General features: G+C 52.5%; 1 protein-coding gene across 9 annotated transcripts in view; it reads right to left on the bottom strand.

Annotated features, from left to right (window-relative positions):
- Positions 1-21,097, bottom strand: part of MAP4 (microtubule associated protein 4) — a 151,109-nt gene that overhangs the window by 19,231 nt on the left and 110,781 nt on the right. The gene's annotated exons all lie outside the window — the stretch shown is intronic.

Here is a 21,097-nt window from a genome sequence, read left to right as displayed (position 1 = left end):
GCGGCACGGAACATCAGCTCCTGCCCTCCAAAGCAAACCGCGGCACAGAACATCAGCTTAGCAGCAGCTCCCCAACTTTTCTGCCCAGGGCTCAGAAACCCCGCAGCAGCAGCCCCGGCCTGCTTTGCCCCACGAGGCGCGCAGGAGGCGGTTTCCCTGTAATCGTGGCGGTACGACGGCGCCGCGAGCGCTCTCCCGCTGCAGTCCCTGTGGCATTCGCATTTGACGAAGGACACGGCGCAAACAACCCATCGCTGGTGCGCGCGTTCCCCTTGTCAGCTGGGGATGGAAATAAAGCCGTATCTGTGTCGGCTGTTTCCTTTTATAACAACGCAACAGATTGTGGGCCCACCAGACAACAGCGTAACAATTCCAACAGCAAAAAGGTTGTTTTCCAGGACTTCTGAAAAGCACTATTTCTAGCACACGTTTTCTGGCTCGTCACTCGAAGGCAGAGTCCCAGAGGCCAGTTCATCCGGTACAAACGCCACTGCTGAAACCAGAAAAACAAAATCGCGCTCTCGGCCTGCCCTGCCGACGCTTGACAGCTGGACGGTTTTGTCGGTTTTTATTTTCTGACTCTGGGACAAGCTGAGCAGCTTTTTTGTCTTTCCCCTTACACTGCAGTAGCCCCTTCCTAGCCGTTTCGCTTCCAGGCCACACCAGGCGTTTTGCAGCACTGGGTTTAACATCCTAGGCATCCAAAAACCACTTGTGAAGAAAAACAAGGACCAAAATGTCCAGGCTGGATATCGGTTTGGATGCAAAATTCACGTTCACTGAGAAAGCCAGTTTTTGGTAGCTGATCCATACTGCCTCCTCGACAGCAGCCTTCTCCACTGCATTTCAATAAACCTTTACATTCTCCCTCGTTTAACTCGTCCGTTTGCTCTACAGCTGTACCAGAAAGAGCGATTGCTGTCGCTGGCTCCCGTCGCCGAATAACAACCTTCTGTCCGCTCTCTGCGCTCCGCTCCCGGGACCCTGTGCCCGGGGACGGCTTTATTCCGAATCCTGCCAGTCCCAGACATCTCAGACATCGAGGCGACTCTCCACTCGCTGAAGTCACCTTTCAGGTACTGCCTGTCACTATCTCAGGTAATTCAGCGGCGAGATCAAACCTCTCGCTCGATGACAGCATCGCAGCATCCACGCACAACGTGAATTTGCTCACGGAGCCCAACGCGGCTCCTCAAAAACCCGAACTTCCAAAGTTTCAGGAATTAAACCGCAGCAGCTTCCATGCTTCTGAACTAGTGACAACAGGAATTTCATGATATGTCATGTTACTTAATCACATACGGGCCACTAGATGAGAAATTTGGAGTGATTAACTTCAACGCACAGAATTATCAGAGAGTACGTCGAGGTTCTACACAACAAATTGGATTTGTTTTAATGTAAACCAGAAACGTAGCATCCGCAAGCTGAGGGAGCCACTCTGCAGGACAGCACACGTACAGGCTAAGGAAGTTGCATCTACGAATAGTAATAATGATCATAAATCCAGGCGAGACAGGCAGGGAACTGCGCCGTTTCAGGGCCCACAGGACCATCACCCAGGTTCCGTCTCCCCCAGCCTCCGAGGCCGCGGGGTACGCAGCCCCGTACACAACCCCGAGGGATTACAGGAGGACAGTTCTGGTTTGTGCTGCCTCAGTTGGTCTAACAGCCCTTCGCCTTCATTCATCCTTTAATTACGAGGGCGCTCTCTGCCACACCGAGCGGGGAACTGCCTGGGAAGATTTCCTAGTTACGAGGAATATTGGGAAAAGCTGCCAAATCTTAATCGAATTTGTTCATTAGTCTGCAAGAATTATTGAAGAGACTTTTCAGTTTGCTTGTTCCTCCAAGCATGGCAACAAACCTCTGAAAGAGATTTCAAAGACGTTTTGTTGGGCGCTCTAGCAGGGCCGCTGCTCTCCTCCCTCAGCCGCCGCAGCTCCCGCTCCGCGCGGCGTTCACCGATGGGGAAAATCAGCTGAGTCAGCACCGAGAACGGAATTACTCCTGGGGGAAAGGGGGACAGGGGCTTGAAGGAGAGAGGGAAGGATGTTCCAATCTGGCATCTTCCACCGATAAACCCAAAGGCACAACCCTGCGACTGGGGTTACTTTCTCCCTGCTGCCACTCACCGCAGCGGCAAGCTGCGCCGGGCCGTTTGGTACGTCCATCCTCGTCCCCCGCTTACCGTTCGTTACTCGCTAAGTACGCTTTTAACGGTGGAAGGTGAACTCTGTGTAGGTGTCAGGTCACAGTACTGCGAGGCACCACCGCTTCACAGTTTCTAACAGCGATGCTGGAAGAACTCATTCACGCCTAAGCGCACCAGAGAAAACAAGTAACGACCAAACCACAAACCGCAAACCCCACAATTTTGTTTGGGGTTTACAGACACCAGTCACGAAAGAGCAAACTCGGTACGCGGTGCTGCCGCCTCCCTCACCAGCGATACCAAGCGTCCTTCAGACGCGCTCCAGCCGGCAGGAGGAGGGACGCTCGGAATTCCTGACGCGCGGCGCGGAGGAGGGACCCCCGGGGCGGCCGGGACTTCTCACACGGACACTGCGCTTCGGTCGCTTCGTGCTCACAGCGCCTATCTGCCTCCAGGTGATTTCAGGGGAAACAGGCCAATTCTGAGAAGAACACCCAGGACGACTATCCTGCACATCAAAGGAAATTGTGACACTTTCCTGGCCAAGGTGTGGCTCTCGTCTGCCGCGGGAGGAGTTTGACGCTGGCGGATGCAGCCTTGCTGCCAGTCAAGCACCTTCTCCTGTAAAACCCGCTCCGATTCAGCGCCGTTACAACTCACTGAGCCCCCCAGCTCTCGGTTTGAACCCTCTCGCTGCTGGAAGCCTGGGGCGACGCGCTGCGTTGGCCGTGCCCGGCGGCCCAGCTCCCGGCCGCGTCTGCACCATCCCCAGCTGCGTCCAAGCCACCTCTTCAGCATTAGCACTGAAAGTGCGTCGGGCAAAGGCACACCAGAGCCAACAACAACTCCAAAAGTCTATTTTTAAAATTAACTTGTCACCAGAAACCAGGTATTTGCCACTGCTGGATGACGGACCCAGCAAACAAGACCAAGGTGTTCAGGTAAAACCGAAGTCAGAGGAACAGGACTCCTAACAAATAAGCAGTGGTGATTTTTCAGAATAAATAGTGAAAATGGGATTATCTGTGCTAAAACTGGCACTCAAAAAAAAGCTTCAGCTCATTATAAAAGGAGACAATACCCTCATTAGAGATACTAAAAATTATGGGTAATGTAACTCACATGCTTGTCTCTTATTAGCAGGGCGAGACATCACACAGCACCGATGAGGAAATTTATAACTCTGCCTCCACCGCCAAGTTCAACCCCTGCGACGCAAACAAGGCGTGCGGAGCCGGCACACGCTCCGGAAAGGCAACGCATCCTCATTCTGAGGTACGAGCAGCCGCTACAACCAGTTACTGCCACAAGAACCCCGGCGTCCGAGACTCTTGACGTGTTTTATCCTTACCCTCTCACGTCTGCGCAGGCGCCGCTCTCGCAGCGGGTGCCAGCAGCAGGCGAGGCGCCGTTGGAAGAAGCGTTTTACGCGTTATAACACAATTGAAGCAGATGATGCCATGGTTTGAAGAATTATTTTTTTTTTTCCCAAAAAAGAACAGACTGTAGGACAGCTATTTTATCAACCGTGTAAAAGATCAAAGCTGTCCCCGAGGCTCAACGTCAGTGTTTAAATAGACTGTCTATTATTTCCTGAAAAAACCTTCCCTCCTCTCCGAAGTCTCCTAACCCAGCACTAACACAGCCCAAGAGAACAACTTTCCACGGAGCCTCCGAGCACATCTCACCATCAGCCATCCAAACCCAACCCCGTCCCACCGCCTCCACAGAACAGCCTCACCGCTAAACCACGAGAGCCGGATGTCAGAGCTTTTTCTCCGGTTAGCGTCCCTCGAGGGAGACGCTGTCTCACCGGGAGGTGGTCAGAAAACGGAGCGTTTTCCCCTTCATATCACAAGGATGTACAGAACCTCCCTCCAATGAGTCAAACACCCCAAAACCCAACAATGCTGGAGAGTTTGGCTGATTTAAGCTCTGCTATCTGAAAACCACATGGGTCTTCTGAAAAAGACTACGGAACCAGATAAACCCAGCTCCGTGTTTTGGCGGCGTTTCGCAGATGCTACGGGGGCTCCTCCTCAACGGCAGCACCAAGCGGGGCAAACGCTGCTGGAGTCTGTTTGAAAATGGAATGGCAGAGGTGATGCTCACCTTCACGCTGCTGAACGGAGCAGCAGAGCGACACGAGCTGCCACCCTGCTCCTCGGAGACGCGCCAGCCTGGCATCAAAAGAAGGACTGCAAAGCCACGTATTACAAGTGAAGACAGAACTTCATGGTCTTAACCTCCAACTTGTTACTCAAAACGCAGTTGGTACCTATTGCGCAGGGTTATTGTGAGAGCCCAGCAATCTGCCTGCATGGAGAGGACAAAGTGGCCCACCAACACAGGATCAGAGAGCAACGAAGGGTTGGAAGGGACCTCGGAGGTCACCAGCCCAAGCCATCACTCAGAGCGGGTCCCCACAGATCAGGCTGCTTACGGTCACGGCCAGGGCGATCTCCCAGCGCAAGGGAAAACTTCAGCGTCAGGGAGGTCACACCCTGGAAGAAGCTCAAAGAGACCGCGAGATCGCCATCCCTGGAGATATTCAGACCTTGAAGGGCCCTGGAGCAACCCGATCTACTTATACCTGGTTTGGAGTCAGGGGTTAAACCAGAGACCTCCAGAGCTCGGCTCCACTCTAGGTGACTCTGTATCACAGCTGCATCGTGGTCGATGCCCACGTCGTACGCAATTAATCTTGAAGCCAGGGCCTAATTACAAATAACTATGTATAGTGTCCCTAACCATAAGGAGAAAAAAAACCAACCCACTCCACTCTCCTCCAAAAAAGTTTCTCTCACCACCCTGTGTCTCGCAGTTTAGAGGCCACCCGCTCGCCCAGCAGCTGTGTAGCCCACCCAGTCACGTAACACGGGAAGAGCAGAGCAACGCAGGGTGCAGGTCGTTTCGCCCAGTCCCCCACCCAAATTGTACCAGATTGCTCGGGGGGTTTTCAAGCATGTTCTGAGCATCTCCAAGGACGGAGATGTCACATCTTGGGGCTTCCCCTCCAATATCTGATTAGCCTCATGGTAAAAATATATAATGAAATATCACAGTTCACAAATTCCCAGCACAAGACGTTTCATAGCTTCACTGTCAACTGCTCACAAGTCACCCAGCGTCATTTACTCCCACCTGCCACTGCTGTTTTCACCTGCTGACCCATAGTCCTGCACGGGGAAAACCCAACAGCTTCTCTTGCTCGTCATTCTCACGTCATTCATGACTTTACAGACAAGAAAGCATAACTGTCTCCTCCTCCACGTCCTCTCTCCTCCAGGTCTTACTTTATCCAGCCATTCCCCATATGAACTTTACTAATAAATTTGTAAATGGATATAATTTTTTCTAGTTCGTTCTCTCTTCCTTTCTGAATGAGCAGAACTCCATTTGCTGAAGGAAAGCCATACAAAAGCATCCTTATGGCATCTAGAACGCCCTTCCAGCAGTAGCATTCTTGCTCGTTTGTTGAGAAACAAACCCATCAGGGCTACAGCCCGCGCGAGGCAACGCTACGCTGGCACCCAAGAGGAGCGCGCGCACAGAGCTTCGACCCCTTTGCCACGGGTTCTGCCGTACCGGCTCTCTTGCGAAAGCTGCTACTACCTGTGAAAATCCAGGCGCTAAGTCTGAAAAGCTTTACTGCTCGTGTTTCCTTCCCTGGAGTCGTAAAATTAGGAAAAAGTCCTTCTGGAAGCACAGCCACGAGCAGCTGTTTAAAGCTAAACCGTGTTACTGCACTGTTTATAAACCACGGAGCTCGGAATAAAGCCGATGAGCGCCTATTTCCAAACGGCATGGGGCAACCTACTCAAGAACACGCATTCCCAAAGGTCCGTTCTCCACGGGAAAAGGAACAGGCAGACCCCAGTATCACGTATCTGAGGCTCACCTCAAAAGTATTTTTATTTTCTGCTGCTGTAGTAAGGAAAAGCTAAAGTGAAGACAAAGGTGGGCACCTGGAAGATTTTAAGAATGTTGTGCCTTGTTTTCCTTTTTCTGCCTTTATTGACTAGTTAACAAGCATTTCGGTGGCCACTTGAGACTCTACCAGTCAAACCCTGCCGTCCCACCCAGGCAGGCATTAGCGCCCATCCCGTGGGGTCTGCAGTTCACCCGCCCTGCCCCTCCTCACCATCCCGGCCAGCTCGTTTACGTGCCTCAAAACGGACGGGGCCTCACAAACGAGGCCAGGCGCTCATCTTCCATATCCCCGGGAAGGGATATTCAGCCGGCTAAGCCGAATGAAAACATCATCCAGCGAAACAGCTCCGTAATTCTCATCGGGATTAGAGTCACCAACTGAAAATCCATTAGGAGAAACAGATTAAGCAATAAGGCAATGACCATCTTTGCTCTCCCTCTCCAGCGTAAACAACCTCCCAAACAAGAGCGGAGCATGTTATCAAATACCGCTTCTGCCGGGAACGCGGCAGAGGCACGCGCTCGCGCTGCTTCGTCCACCACCATCCAGGAGCTGCTTCACCACAACAACCACCACCAAATCAAGGCTCTTAAGAGAAAAGCATCTACAAATATAACGAAGCTCAGTTCAAGCAGAAATACAACCCTCATCTGCGTTCTCCTCTTCAGAAAAGGGCAAATAAAATGTCTCCTGCTTGACCCAAACAGCTAAGGGTTTTATTTGGCACCGAACGCAACTCAATCAATGCGTACGTTTTGACTCGTTATGAAGAGTAGAGGAACAAAGCGGATGTCCTCTCTGCCTGCATCTCGCAAACCTGGGTTGATTTGTTAAGACTCCCTCTTTTACCCAGGGAGGGAAACCCTAAATCAGAACTTGTTCTTCTAGAGCAACCTAAACTACTTGCCTTGCTTACCTCGTCAGCTATTTAGAATAATTAATATACTCTGACTGCAATACTGTGCTAAAAATTTGATGTCAGATATTAAAAAAGCGAACAAAACCATTCGCTTTTCCCTTTTCATTGATAAAAGTGGAAGCACATTCATAAACCCAAGAAAAAGCTCTATTTTCTGTCAACGCCCGCGACAAAGCGAAGTGAGACAAGCACGCCGCCCAGTCAAACTGAAAATACCAGCCAACCCACAGCGTTAACCGAAGCAGGCTTAGGAGGGACACCAAGTGGGGAGCAGGGAGGAAACGCCGCCTGAATTCATATTTCAGTTTGTCCCTAAGGTTGGTCTGAACGCTGATGAAACCTCAGAGCGTTTCCAGGCGGCCGCTCGAGCTTGGGCAGTGCCTGGGCCAGGGGACATCTGGGCTATCTGCAGTATGTGAAGGCGTAAAACTGCAATTCCCCACTGTTCAAAATGCAAAATCACCACAGGCATGATCCTGTCTCCAAACAGTCAAGCACAAAGTCAAGATCCAACTAGCCCAACGCCAAATCCTTGCATATCACCCGATACGGACGTGGTTGAGTAGGCATGGAGGTGCTGGGTTGATGGTTGGACTTGATGACCTTGGAGGTCTCTTCCAACCTTAAAGATCTATGATTCTGTATCAAAACAAGCCACAGAGATGTTCTGAGGGGTCTTTCTGACCCTTATATCAGCAGATAGATCACTGGCCTTGGACATGAAGCACGACATTTTATATACTTTTATTCTATCCAGCATACCCTGAAGAGCCACCTGTAGAAACTCCCCTTCTTTAAGTCCTGCCACATTTGTCACCTCAAGCTCGTGGCAGGAACTTCCAGGGATGAGCAGTGCACGAGACCACCACGTGCCGCCCCCCACCCACCTTGCTCTTCTCGTCTCCCTCCCCAGAGAAAGGGGAAGAGGAACGCTTACGTAAAGCCCTGCTTTGGAGGCAGTCTCCCTGGAAGGGCCGGCGGTTTTTGCCATTTTTGAGAAAGCACAGCGGGTGCTAGAGAACAGGGAACCCACCTGAGCGACAGAACAATTACAACGCTCGCAGCGTCAATCGTCAGCCCAGTCCCTGGGAGATGCCCGTGTGAATTCTGCACTGAGGCTGAACACGCGTTTTCAGGGAACTGCTCACAGCCCGTATCAGCTGTCTATCAGCAGTGCCTTCATCCTCTCCTCCTTCCCAGCCTGCCATCCTTTATTTCTTGGCTTTCTCACCAGAAGCACGATTCCACCTGGCACAGAGCCTTGACAGCAAGCCAGCTCCGCACCGCTAACACCACTTGAACAAGTACCGTTAGTTCATTCCGAGGCCGACATTTCCTAATCCCCTAGTTAATTTTCACCTGTGTAAACCCGAGGCGACGGGCTGTCACAGCCTCACGCAGTCGTGCTGGAAGTCGCAGAGTCCGTATTTATCTAAACCACAAAGTGTTCTGCCGCAAGAAGCCCTGCAGGAGACTGGGAAGCTACACCGCACTGCACACCTTGCTTCGGGATTTATAAAGAAATAAGGGTGAGAAAATCAGGACAATTCTTCCGATGCATACACTGAGCTGCGGAGCATCAGAGAGCTGAGTCAAACCGAGCACGGTCCAGCGGAGCCTGGAATTTCTGGTATTTCAGAGCAGAAAATATTTTGAGTTTCAAAGCAAATGAGAAGAAGCAGCAGGCGAAGGCAGCGGTGAATGACACCGCTCATCTGAGCGATGCTCTGGAGGTGACACGAGGTACGTGCAATACATCACACAACAGCCCGTACACAACGTGAACATGAATCACAGCTATTGTCCGGAGCAGGGAACAACACGACGCCTGTTCTGGTGAGAATCTGCAGCCACTGCTGATGAAACGAGGGACCAGGAGTTCTGCAGCTCAGCTCTGCGCAGGACTAACCCTGCAGCCAGGATCTCCTGCGTAACACACCTGCCCTGGGGACACCAGAGGTTTGAACGGGTACCCTTCTGACAATTTCTAGACCGAAATTAAACTACGTGTGCTATCATACTAACATCCAACTACCTGCAAGAGAGAAATATTTCATGTACAGTCCTAGGTCACCTTAAAAAACAGGAGTAGTAGAGGTTGAGCAAAAAAGCCAACCCAACCCAACGCTGGCTGGATAGCACTGAGGAAATCTACTGAGACGCCATTCAAAGATTAGAATCAAGTTGGACAACTCTCTCAAGAATTTTTAGGATGAAAAAAGGTACAAGGGATAGAAGCTGTTACCTTGAACGTAAGCGCTAGGTTCAAAATGAACGGGTAGGACAGGCAGAAAAAGGGAGGGATTAACAAGGAGAACCGTATTTCCACCAGCTAAAACAGATGTGTTGGCCGTTTTGGACGCATCGCCCTGTGGCTGGACGGAGACCTGCAAGGTGGATGCCAAGCCTGAAGCGGGGCACGTCGATAAGGATATGCACGGGTAATTTAGCCGTGAATACATGGCCAAGGACAGATCGAGAATCCGTTCCACGCTTCCAGCCAAGGCCGCTTGCTCGGTTGGGTTATTTTTATTACAGCCGCCGCTCTGCTTATTAACAGGGGAGGGGAAGGAAGAGCTCAGCAGAGAAAGTTTGATAGCATTGCAGAAACATCCAAGGCATTTTTGTCTGTTTTCCCTCGCGTTCCAAAAACTATTTCTAAACTACACACACCTAAGGCAAAGAAACCATGTTCTTGCTTCTACTGCTATGCATTCTTCCGGGAGAGAATAAATCCAGAGTTTATTTCTGACAACTGCACTGTACGCAACACAACAAACCCAACCTAGCCGGCTGCTAATTCTGGAAAAGAGTAAACCAAAGTGACAACTCTATCGTGTTCTCGCCCAGGAAACCCCCGCGCTAACTCAGTTACACGCTCAGCTCTACGGTTACAAGGACAATAAGCTAGCTTTTAAAATGCAGATTGCAAGAGCGCAAAATTTTAAACCTAAAAGCTTGGTGACACGAACGAGCCATCTGCAAAAAGCAGCCCAAGCAGAAGCCTCCGCGCGCTCACATCTTTCAGTGACCTTTATGTCGCTGATGCTCAGCCCCCTGGGGAAAACATGTCAATCCGCTGCAGACTACGTTTTGCATGATTTTCTGATGTAAAGACCCCACGTAGCTGTGTTTCGAAATGGCTGCCTCCGTTTGGACAGAATTTGCCAGCCTCGCCAAACCTGGTCGTCTCCTGTTGTCCAAACTAGGAGCCTCCTTGCTAATCTGCCTCGTCACAAATCAACTTTGCTCGCAGAGCAGGTGACAGCAAACCCCACCACCCCAGAAACTCCCTGACACCAAAGGTCTGCACAAAGACAGGACTTTTTCTGCTCCACATTTGTTGCCGACATCACTTTTACCCACGTCACGCTTAAGTGGTCAAGAAGCCTGCTGACCCTTTCGTGTTTAAGTACAAAACTGAGTGGGTGAACGCACAGCTCCTGCTTGCACCAAACATCTCCAGGCGTCCCCTCCGACCGTGACCAGGAGCTCACCACACCGCGCCGGCGACTACCGACGGGAGAGCCGAGAGTCCCGCCTGCGCGAAAGGACGTGACATCCCTGTTCGGGCTCCGCAGGCCCGACGGCTGCGATCCGGGATGCGCTGCCACCAAACCTGCCACCGCTCCGTCTCACGACTGCCAGGGCTACTCAGAATCTGCGCAGCAAGCAGACCGTGAGGAACAAGGTAACGCTGAGACAAGGGAAAGGGAAGAAGGTAAGACGTGTTAGCGCTTCGGAGCGGGGAGGTTTGTACTGCCAGAACCTCCTTCTGCAGATCTCTGCCCACGAGCCTTGGAAAGTGAAGCGTCTCAGGAAAAAGTAAAACTCTAATTAGAGACAGACTATGATTCTGTCAACAGCGATTGCTGAGAGCTGGAGGAAGGAGGGACAATGAGAGCCTGGCGCAGGCAGGAGCCGCCCCAGCAACCATTGGGTGTCACTAACACATCGCCAAACCAGAGAGGCTAACTCCCACGGTGGTTATTGCAGCTCGTCCCCTCGCCGGGGGACGGACACGTCGCCAAACCAGAGAGGCTAACTCCCACGGTGGTTATCGCAGCTCGTCCCCTCGCCGGGGGACGGACACGTCGCCAAACCAGAGAGGCTAACTCCCACGGTGGTTATCGCAGCTCGTCCCCTCGCCGGGGGACTGCCTTTCCACGCGCACTGCTGCCGAGCGCGCAGCTTACCGACCCAAAATCTGAGCTCCACCTGACCAGCCCGTCCCTCTGTCCCCCTGCACGCCTCTGTCCCCCCTCACACCGCCGTCAAACAATTTCATGCTTCATTATTAGTGCTCTGAGGGCTCAGCAAACCAGCTGGCTACACAAGAAGTCGTCGGATGCAAAAATCCTCACGCAAGTCTTTTGTCTTTATTCCCCGACACATTTTTTCTCCTCTCCCCATGCAAATCTCTCTAACACGAGCAACAAAGCACGCAGACTCTCCTCGCACCCAAAATCTGGGAAAAAAAAGGAGGTTTATCGCTGGCTGAAGCTGGCAAGAGGGACAGAGATGTTGTTCCAGGCTGGAAAACAAAGATTAACTAGTCCTCTCACAGATCCTAAATCCGGGAAGCCTGACCTCACGCATCACAGCGCTACCGAGACACAAACCACTACAAAATAACGCAAGCTGCTGCTGACGCTTCGCAATGGGAAAGGCTCCACCGTAACCGGGGCTCTGGGAAGGAGCGCACGGGAAGCAGCGGGGAAATCCCACTCTGAATGTCAGCGCTGAGGCAGTCAGGAAGAGTTCACTCTGTAAATTGTTCTACCCATACTCTTGCTGGCCCCTCGGACAGACACGCCAAAAGGTGCTGAAAGCTTAACGGGAAAAGCTCGGATCTTTCCGACACAGGCTGAGAGGTCTGAGCTTCGGTAACGCCCTCACTGTAACCACACGGCTCGCAAGTCAGAAGGGTACCTGTGCTCGCGAGAGGGATGGGCAAGCGGTACCCAGAGAGACGCGCTCCGCCGTGGATGCTCCAGACTGTACAGCTATCAATCAGGGTTGGGATCCCAGCAACAACTCATGGCTGGGGCTGCAGCAGAAGCTGACAAGCCAACCAATTATTTTTTCACATTTCTCCTCCATTTTCGTCTATCCAAAACCACATCCTTTGTCCTAACCACCGGAACCCGAACTGTATCGGTGTTCCCAGGCGCGCCGAGCCGCCCGCCCTCCGCCCGCACCCCGTGAAGCCAGTTAGCCGCTTCCCAGCTACTGTCTGCTCGCTCCCCAGGGAGGTAGAAATCAGCAACGTACCATCACGTGGGACATCACCTTGCTTGGGAGATGGAGAGCTCTGCACAGTGCTGACCTCAATTTCTTTTCTTTCCAGCGGAGCAGTTTTGCCGGATTCCATCTCAGCACATTTGCTTTTGGGAGAATCGAACCCGGCGGCTCCATCGGCGGCGTTTCTCTTCTCCCTCTTCCCCACCGCCTCCTCCCTCTCTTTGTCCTGGCTGCTGACTTCAGGGATTTGCTCCAGCTTGCTGTGGTACAAGCTCGGGCTGCCCAGCTCCTTCTTGACCGCGTTGTTGCCACCGCTCCGCTCCTCTCTCCTCTTGGCAGCCGGCTCCTCTGCCGGGAGGGACTGGTGCTCCTTCACGGCCAGGCTGGGCGGCCCCGCGCGGCTCTGCTCCGCTCCCGAGCTGCAGACAGATGTTTGCTCCTCCGCCACGGTCATTGACCTCTTCATGGGAGCGGCCGGCTTTCTGGCTGTGGGGCTCGAGCACTGGGTCAGGCTGCTATTAGGAGAGAGCAGACCAGTAGCGACGTCTTCTCTAAGCACCGGCTCAGGGTATTTATCGGCCAGGTTAAGGGTTAGGGGCACCGACAAGTGAGAGCACTCTGACATTGCACGCCTCATTGCCTTCCTTTGGTGGGCAGCCCTGTTCAGAAAATTGCTGTCGTCTGCACAGCCCAGCTTGTCTTCCATCTCGTCCTCCATTTCAGCGCTGCTGTTGAAGTAACTACTTTTGGAGTCATCTTGTGCAAGCTCCACCGTGGTAGTTGGAGGTGCTGGCTTGGGTGCCGACGAGGAAGAAAAGCCGCTCTGCACGTAGCTGTCGTTAACCACCCCAATTACACAATAGCTGGGGGCTCCATCTTTTTTCACGGCTGCTTCTTTAGCCCCCGAATCGTTAGGCAGGATAGGGTGGAAATTTGGGTTCCAGACGCTGATCTCCTGCTCCTTCACGTATTTGTCAGGATCGCTCTCCGACACAGACAGATGGGGTGGGTTTGGGTCCGGCTGGCGCTTGCTCTCCGTTCCAGCCTTGCCGGCTGCTTTCTCCTGATCGGTGATGGCTTCATTTTTAGCCAGCCCAGGACCGGGTTTTTCAGCTCCTGCCTGTCCCACGTGAAAATCTGTAGCTTTAGGGTTCGCAAAGTTCCCTTCTGCAGAGGGAAACGTGTCAGAAATCACAGACCAGCTCTCAAGGTGACCTGCAGCTGCCTGGTATTTTTTGCCTTGCACCTCGATTTCTCTTTTGTCTTTCTGAGCTATTTTTAGCTCTTTGTCTAATTTTCCTTCAAAGAAGCAGAGCTTGTCCTCATCCGTGAAGCCAGCGCTCTTAACGAGCCCATCCTTAATCGGTCCGCCTGAGTTTACGTTCAAGCCAATCTCATTAAGCTTCCCCTCGGTCCTCTGCCATTCAAATTCGGTTTTGCCGAAGTCTTTCGGGGACTCCATGCAGTGGAAGGCTTCCGAGAAGCTCTCGGCGTTCTTGCTTTTGCACAGCTGGCTGTATTCGGAGAGCGACGCGGGCTGCTTGTTGGAGAGAGACATCTCCGCTGGCTGCGCCTCCTCCGCGGCTGTAACGCCAGCTCGCAGCGAGCCGAGCTCGCAGGCTGCCGGCGCCGGTGACGACACACCATGCCCCCTGTATTCATGACAAAACTCCTTCCTCCCCACCCCCTGCCTGCCGCACGCCTTCATTTACCGGATTCAGCCGCTAGTTCAAAGGAAAGCGTCAGGTTTTACCCTTTTGTGAAAAATCAGGAATACAGCTCTAAGTGGAACGTCCGTCCCGGCTAGAGGCGCTGCCGGGGGCTCTATCACCTCAATGCAGAGATCTTCCTGTGAGCAGCATTTCTGGGATTGTCACACAGTTCGGGAAATATCGCCTCCTTTTTCTCTGACAAGCCCCATTATGATCGATACATTTATAATTATTAATTCCCGCCGACGAACCGCCCGTACCACAGAGGGGCGAAGGTCAGCAAGTTCCCTCCCCCCCAACAAAACCAGAACACAACCCCCGCAAAGGAGCGCAGCCCCGAGCAGCGCAGCACGCAGCCACAGAATGACCTCTTTCAGCAGAAGGCCTTTGTTTTCCGTGAATTTTAATGTTCTTTCGGAGTCAACAGCGATCACAAGTGTTGCTGTAACACGAGTTCACATCCACAAAGCGTATCGCCCGTATAAGCAAACGGACAGAGAAAACGATGAAACGGGCCAGGCTAGGAGAGGTTGTGTAGCCTTAGATACTGTCAACTTGATTTTTAATTTTTTTTAACACATCTTACAATATTTTTGAGCAGCATTTTTTCTACTGCACTTCACATACACCTAGCATTTCACATTTTGCGTTCACCTACTGAAAACCAGCGCACCGCCCTGCCGTTGCGGGACGCCTCCCTGCCCGGCATCGTCGCCAAGGCTTTTCGAACGGCGATTCTGGATTCGGACACCGCTTCCCTGGCCAAACTGGGAGCCCCCGAGCGGGCCGAAGGTCGCTTCCAGCCGCTCGCTCACCGGTATCTGGATGCTGCTGTCGCGTTAGCATCAAACCGCAGAGCTGTCCTTTGCCTTCAGCGCCTAGCACGGATCAATCCTTGACTACGGCGGGTTTTCCCCTTCGAAGCGGGGTTACAGCACTTCCCAGAGGTGCACATCCGGAGAGAGCGCCGTCCCCAGTGCCGAGGCGGTAGGAGGGCTCCCTGCCACAGTTTAACGGAGCAGAAATGTATTTTTACACCCGGAGACGGCAAGCTGCGGCACGCCCCCTGAATTTAACCTGCTGCTGCGAAACGCTGCAATCCACACATTCATCGGCTTGTGTTCAAGCTTTGGATTGAAGACACGGCTATATTTAAAAACAATGACTAAGGAACTGTAAGTTAGATGAATCTTTCATGCCACCCGCTAATTAACCAGAATAGTTCCACCCACAGGCTGCACTTCTCAAAAGGCCTCAGCGGTTTTGCTGCACTTTGAAATATTCGTAGGTGCTGGAGGAAAACGGGGCCGCAGCTCAAGGCTTGCGTTCTCCCTCCTGACTGGTGTAGGACTGGTGTTTGCAAGCACCCGCTCACTCTTAAAGCATTTGGGCTGCTCCGCAAAACCGCAGACCTTGGAGTCATCCCATGGAATTAATTACTGCTATTCCTCCATCGCCCAGGTCAATCCCAAACCAAGGGTTTTGAGGGAAATCTCAGGCCATCAGAGACAGAACCACAGACTGGTTTGGGTGCGAAGGGCCCGTTACAGCCCACCCAGCCCGACCCCCCGCACGGAGCAGGGACATCTCCAACCGGATCAGGTCGCTCAGAGCCCCGGCCAACCTGGCCTGGGATGTTTCCAGGGATGGGGCATCCACCGCCTCTCTGGGCAACCTGGGCCGGTGCTCCAGCACCCTCAGGGTGAAAAACTTCTCCCTTACATCCGGTCTGAACCTGCTCCCTCTGTCTGAAACCCACCACCCCCCGTCCTGTCACAGCAGGCCCTGCTGAAGAGTCTCTCCCCACCTTCCCTGCAGCCCCCTTTGGGCACCGGGAGCCGCTCTCAGCTCTCCACGGAGCCTCCTCTGCTCCAGGCTGAACAGCCCCAGCTCTCCCAGCCTTCTCCTCAGGGCTGCTCCCCATCCATTCCCCCCCAGCCTGGATTTGTGCTGGGATTGCCCCCACCCACGTGCAGGACCTTGCCCTTGGCCTGGTTGAACTCTGTGAGGTTGGCACGGGCCCCCCTCTCCAGCCTGGCCAGGTCCCGCTGGATGGATCCCTCCCGAGATCACTTAACACACTTCACCAGGAGCAAGGGCAAGTTTGTAAAGCCACCTGAAGCCTAGTAGGCTTTTTTTTTTTTTAAAAAAAAAAAAAAAAAAAGCAAACAGCTACCATATAATAGACAGAGGAGAAAAGCCACACTGATCCAGGGGCTGGTACCTCAGAGCCCAGGAGGGATTTGTAGCTCTGGAAAGAAAAGCCTGATTCACAACATCGATACACAGCCAGTAACAGCCACCACTGCCGCGTCGATTAATAATCTTTTTTAATGTAGGAAATGAACCATACTCAATGCCTGGGATACTCGGAAGCAGGAGAACGCTTAGCAATGAAAAATCTCTGAAGTCATCTGATGTTTAATCTTTCCGGACACTAATGGAGGTAACGCACAGTTCGCACACCGAGAGCTTTCCAACGGCTTCATCTGCCTCGCGCGTGCTGTTCCCAGATACCCATTCCCAGTGCCCTAGCCTCTACCTTCTACTTTTTTTCTTCCTTTTTTTTTTTTTTTCTTTAAATTTGCTAATATTCCACTTCTGAAGTTCCACCACGGTGGTTGTGCCAGCCTTGCAGCAAGACCAGAAATCACCAACACTCCACACACAACCAGCAGCCCCCACACCGGCGCTTCGGTCCCCGTTCTTCCTTTAGATCCTGACAAAGCTTCACTTTTCTAAAGACTTGTAAGAGAAGCAGTGCCAGTCAATCAAAGAGACGCAGGGAAGGGTGGGAGGACGTTCAGAAACAAGAGGACTTGGGCAGATTTTGGAAAACAACTGAAGTGAGGAAGGGTCCGTGCTAAAGAGGAGTTGGGATAGACATCCTGAAAGGAAGCCCATCTGCTGCCTTTACCCCGAGTTCAACTTTGAGGAAGATTTCCTGCTCTTCAAGTACCAAATCTGAGGTTTCACAGCCCTCTTGGCTCTCCGCCATCTCTCTTTTGGAGAACGTGCCAGATACTGGCAGTGAAACGGTTCGAAGCCCTTGCAAGGCAGAGCCTGGTCCAGCTCCTGGACACGGAGATCGGCCCACGGCCCGGAGCTTCTCGCAGCCTTTCAGTGGCAGCCAGCAGCCGTTTCACAGGGGGGAAGGCTGCGTTTCGCCTGTGCACACCCTCCTACCATCATTACATCCTGTCGCCGAGCGCACACAGCCTGTATTTCGGTACAAACACGCACATCCCTCGTCACTTTTCTGGTGCTTATGTCGTGTCTCTGAACAGGAGCATTTTCCGAGGAAAGTCGCACCCACGTGCTGAAGAAACCACAAAGAACCCCTGTCCACTCGGCCGGGCTTGGCCAGGTAAAACAGCGCTGCCCGGGCGCAGGCAGCGCCCAGAGCCAGAGCGGCCAGGATCACTACACCAGCACGTCACCGCTTAGTACCCAATCTGCGAGCTCCCAGCCTCGGCAGATGAATCAGCCTAGTGTTTCTATTTTTGCTTCGCTCCCGGAGCTATTACTTATCCCTCCTAATGCCTTTGCTGGTTTGTTTGTTTTTTTTTTTAAATCTACCACAACCGTTTCTGTGCAATCCTTTGCACTGGTTTCTAAGGCAACATCACTTCAGGATGACGAGCTAGTCCTTGCCAGCATCTCCAGTTAATGTGATCTCTAATTAAGCGTTATTACCAGTAACAGCCCGTGACCGGGCTGACCAGAACCATCAGTACGCACTGTCTATAAAAGCCAAGGCTGTAAAACCGCAATTTAAACACTCGCTCGTCTGTGTGTCCCTCCGCGCACACGCGTGTTGCGCTGCTCAGACACTCCCGGCGTGTAAATCAAGCAGCCGCACACGAAGCCTGAAGTGTGACACTCTGCCCAGCTCGAACGCTTCGTTTCTCCTCGCAGTCTGGAAGAAGCCAGGCCAAAGGACAAAGCGGTGAACCAGAGTATTCCGTATGCTGCCCACGGTGACTTTGCACTAGAAGCCGAACACGGAAAAGGTGCGGAGCTGTGCAGCGCTCCAACACGGCCTCGTGAATGTCGACAGGACATTCAGATCAAATCCCACGTACTTCAGAATCGACACACACATCGACAATCCCAGACATCAGCCAAAGCCAGGATTAAAACGCACTCCAGAGTGTTTCCAACTCAAAATACGAGCAGTGCTTGGTCACTGCAGGGGTGTTTGCAAGTAGAAACTGAAGAGAGGCAGTCAGCTGGGTGATACTCAAGCAGTGAAGCAGCAACATCAGCAGGGAAGGACGAGGCTGGAAATCCAGATGTCCCCTGCAAGGTAGGTAACATCACCAAGGAAATGTCTTCAAAGTTCCTCATCTGGCAGAATTCACAAAGAGAAGTGTATTTGTTTTGTTCCCAGCTTTTCTTGAGAATCTGAGTGTCAAGGATGAGGAGGAATATGAAATAAAGGAAGAAAAAACCTAGGAAGCCCTGGCCAAAGACCACGGAGCGGGAGCTTACAATGAGAGTTGCTGCAAGAGACCGTCCGGCCAGAGAAAAAGCCAGGATCAGTATCACACACAGCACAGCACCAGCCAGGAAAAACCAGACGGGGATATGCAGCCAATTCCAGCTGGGTCGGGCAATCCTTAAACAAACACATCCAGAGCTGTGCAGCGACTCAGGACAGACGGGCCTGGAAACACGCGGCACCTGCAAGCCGCAGGCCTGCAAACACGCCCTCTAAACTCCACTCACCTCTACTTACGGAGAGAACTGATGCCCCAACAAAGTCCCTGTCACAGCAGAATCAAATACAAACACACAGGGGCAAAACCTTAGGGGGAAAGCAGATAACAGCAAAGCTCTGCTGCTGCTTCTGGCTTTCATTTCTCTTACTTCTACCTGGGATAATCAATAGGTCTTAATCAACGAGCAGGCTGCAATATGATGTTACTCTGACCATCTCAGAAGCACTACTGAAGTTCTTAGGAGGTGCTGGTCCACGACCACGGCTGTGGCGACGATTCCAGGGGAGATGGATGCAGGCGGTTACACCCACGCAGCCGACGAGCTCGCACCAGACAAACCCAGTTACAGTCTGGGGTCCCATGGGAGAATGACAGACAGTACACGAAGGAAAGGTTACTGGGGAAATGCTAAACCGACGTAACATTGTAATGGCACCAGCAGAATGGAAACCAGCCAGGAAAAGGAAATATTTAGAGAATGTGGCTGTGAAAGAAAAGCAAATACTGAAATGAAGCAAGGATGGCATTTTGTGCTTTTAAACCTATCTCATTTGCAGACAGGGGCTTCAGAGCTGTCACATTGGGAAATATGTCTTGCGTTACGCACGGCGGCAGTGCCAACGGGCTGCAAAGACCGCTTGTCATCAGCTCAGCTGCGCCGCCGGCCGCTGGAAGGATGCCCGCAGCAGGCAGCGATGGAGGTTTTTGAGGAAAGAGGGAAGCTAAGCATCCAGATGACCGCTTCGACGGGCCCCTCCAATCCACGCCTGGGAGGACAATTCCGACGCCTGTCCAGACCACAATGTGGTTGTGCAATAAGCTCTCCGCCCTGCCAGCGCCGAAGCCCGCGGCGCTGAGTACCGGAGCAGCACTGTAATACATGGAGAGCCCTTTCCTGAAGAGCTTAGCAAATCAGAAACCATAAGAAGACACAAACAAATTAATTTCTTTTTTAAAAAAGACTACTCTTTAAGGACAGATTGGAGGAAACAGAGCAATCCTTTGAAAGTCTCAATGCTGCAATACAGCCTGAGCAGTAAAGGGAAGAGGGATGCCGGCAGTAAACCCGAACCAAATGGCTCAGCGCTGGGTGAATGAAACCTTCCGTCGTTTGCTCCGTTACCGCTCCGCAACACCAGAGCCGCAGCTCCGCATCAGCCAGGGCGCCTTCTGGGAAGCACAGGTTTTAGGACTCTGCTTTTTACACATAATTCCCAGTTTTAGTTTTGATTCCACGCAAGCAGCAGCATAAAGGCTCAGTCACATTTTCAAGGCTCACAGCGTCTGACAGGTTTTGGTTATCCGCTCGGCTGCCTCCTGACGCTAAAAGGTATAAAATCATTTTCCAGAAGAATCTGGGGCAGTTCTTACAACGGCAACAACAAAAACGAGAAGCTGAAATTAATCCAAGAGATGGAGAAAGGATTAAATTCAAATTGCACGAACAGCCCTACATCCAACGTTTCTTAACTTTAAGCTGCAAAATCAAAAAAAACCAAACCACCCCAACAAAACAAACCAAACTCAAATTACAAAAGTTTGCAGGCCTAGTTTGAGAGATGCATACAACTTCCGCCCGTGAGAAATCTGCAGCATCACCGTTGCCATGGCTCCCGAGGGAGCTGTGTCACAAAGCTCGTGCCCATCAGCAGCACGCGCAGCAGCTGATGCTGTAGGAGAGCCGTTCTGCTGCTCTAGAACACACCGTGTAAGGCGTGGGAGCCTGGCTAAAGAGAACTCGGTCACCAAGCTTCAGCAGGAGGTGCTCCAAAGCACCTGCATGCACTATTCTGGTAGCAGATCACCGACTGCCCACCGGGAGGAAGAAGAACAGCGTATGTGGGCGGAGATCGGGAGTTGCAAGGTATGAGCTTCAGTCCTGCCTGCCAAATCATGGAACCACAGACTGGTTTGGGTGGGAAGGGCCCGTTACAGCCCACCCAGCCCAGCCCCCTGCACGGAGCAGGGACATCTCCAACCGGATCAGGTTGCTCAGGGCCCCGTCCAACCTGGCCTGGAATGTTTCCAGGGATGGGGCATCCACCGCCTCTCTGGGCAACCTGGGCCGGTGCTCCACCACCCTCAGCGTAAAAAACTTCTCCCTTACATCCGGTCTGAACCTGCTCCCTCTGTCTGAAACCCACCACCCCCGTCCTGTCACAGCAGGCCCTGCTGAAGAGTCTCTCCCACCTTCCCTGCAGCCCCCTTTGGGCACCGGGAGCCGCTCTCAGCTCTCCCCGGAGCCTCCTCTGCTCCAGGCTGAACAGCCCCAGCTCTCCCAGCCCGGCCTCACAGCAGAGCTGCTCCAGCCCTCTCAGCATCTGCGTGGCCTCCTCTGGACCCTCTCCAGCTGGCTCACATCTTTATGTTGAGACAAAGTGTTGGCCAAGTTCTGGTGATAGGTAAAAA

The sequence above is a fragment of the Chlamydotis macqueenii genome, chromosome 2, assembly GCF_036417535.1.
Source record: "Chlamydotis macqueenii isolate bChlMac1 chromosome 2, bChlMac1.mat, whole genome shotgun sequence".
Taxonomy (NCBI): domain Eukaryota; kingdom Metazoa; phylum Chordata; class Aves; order Otidiformes; family Otididae; genus Chlamydotis; species Chlamydotis macqueenii.
Note: the sequence above shows the minus strand (reverse complement) of the source record. Positions and strands in the feature narration are given on the sequence as shown.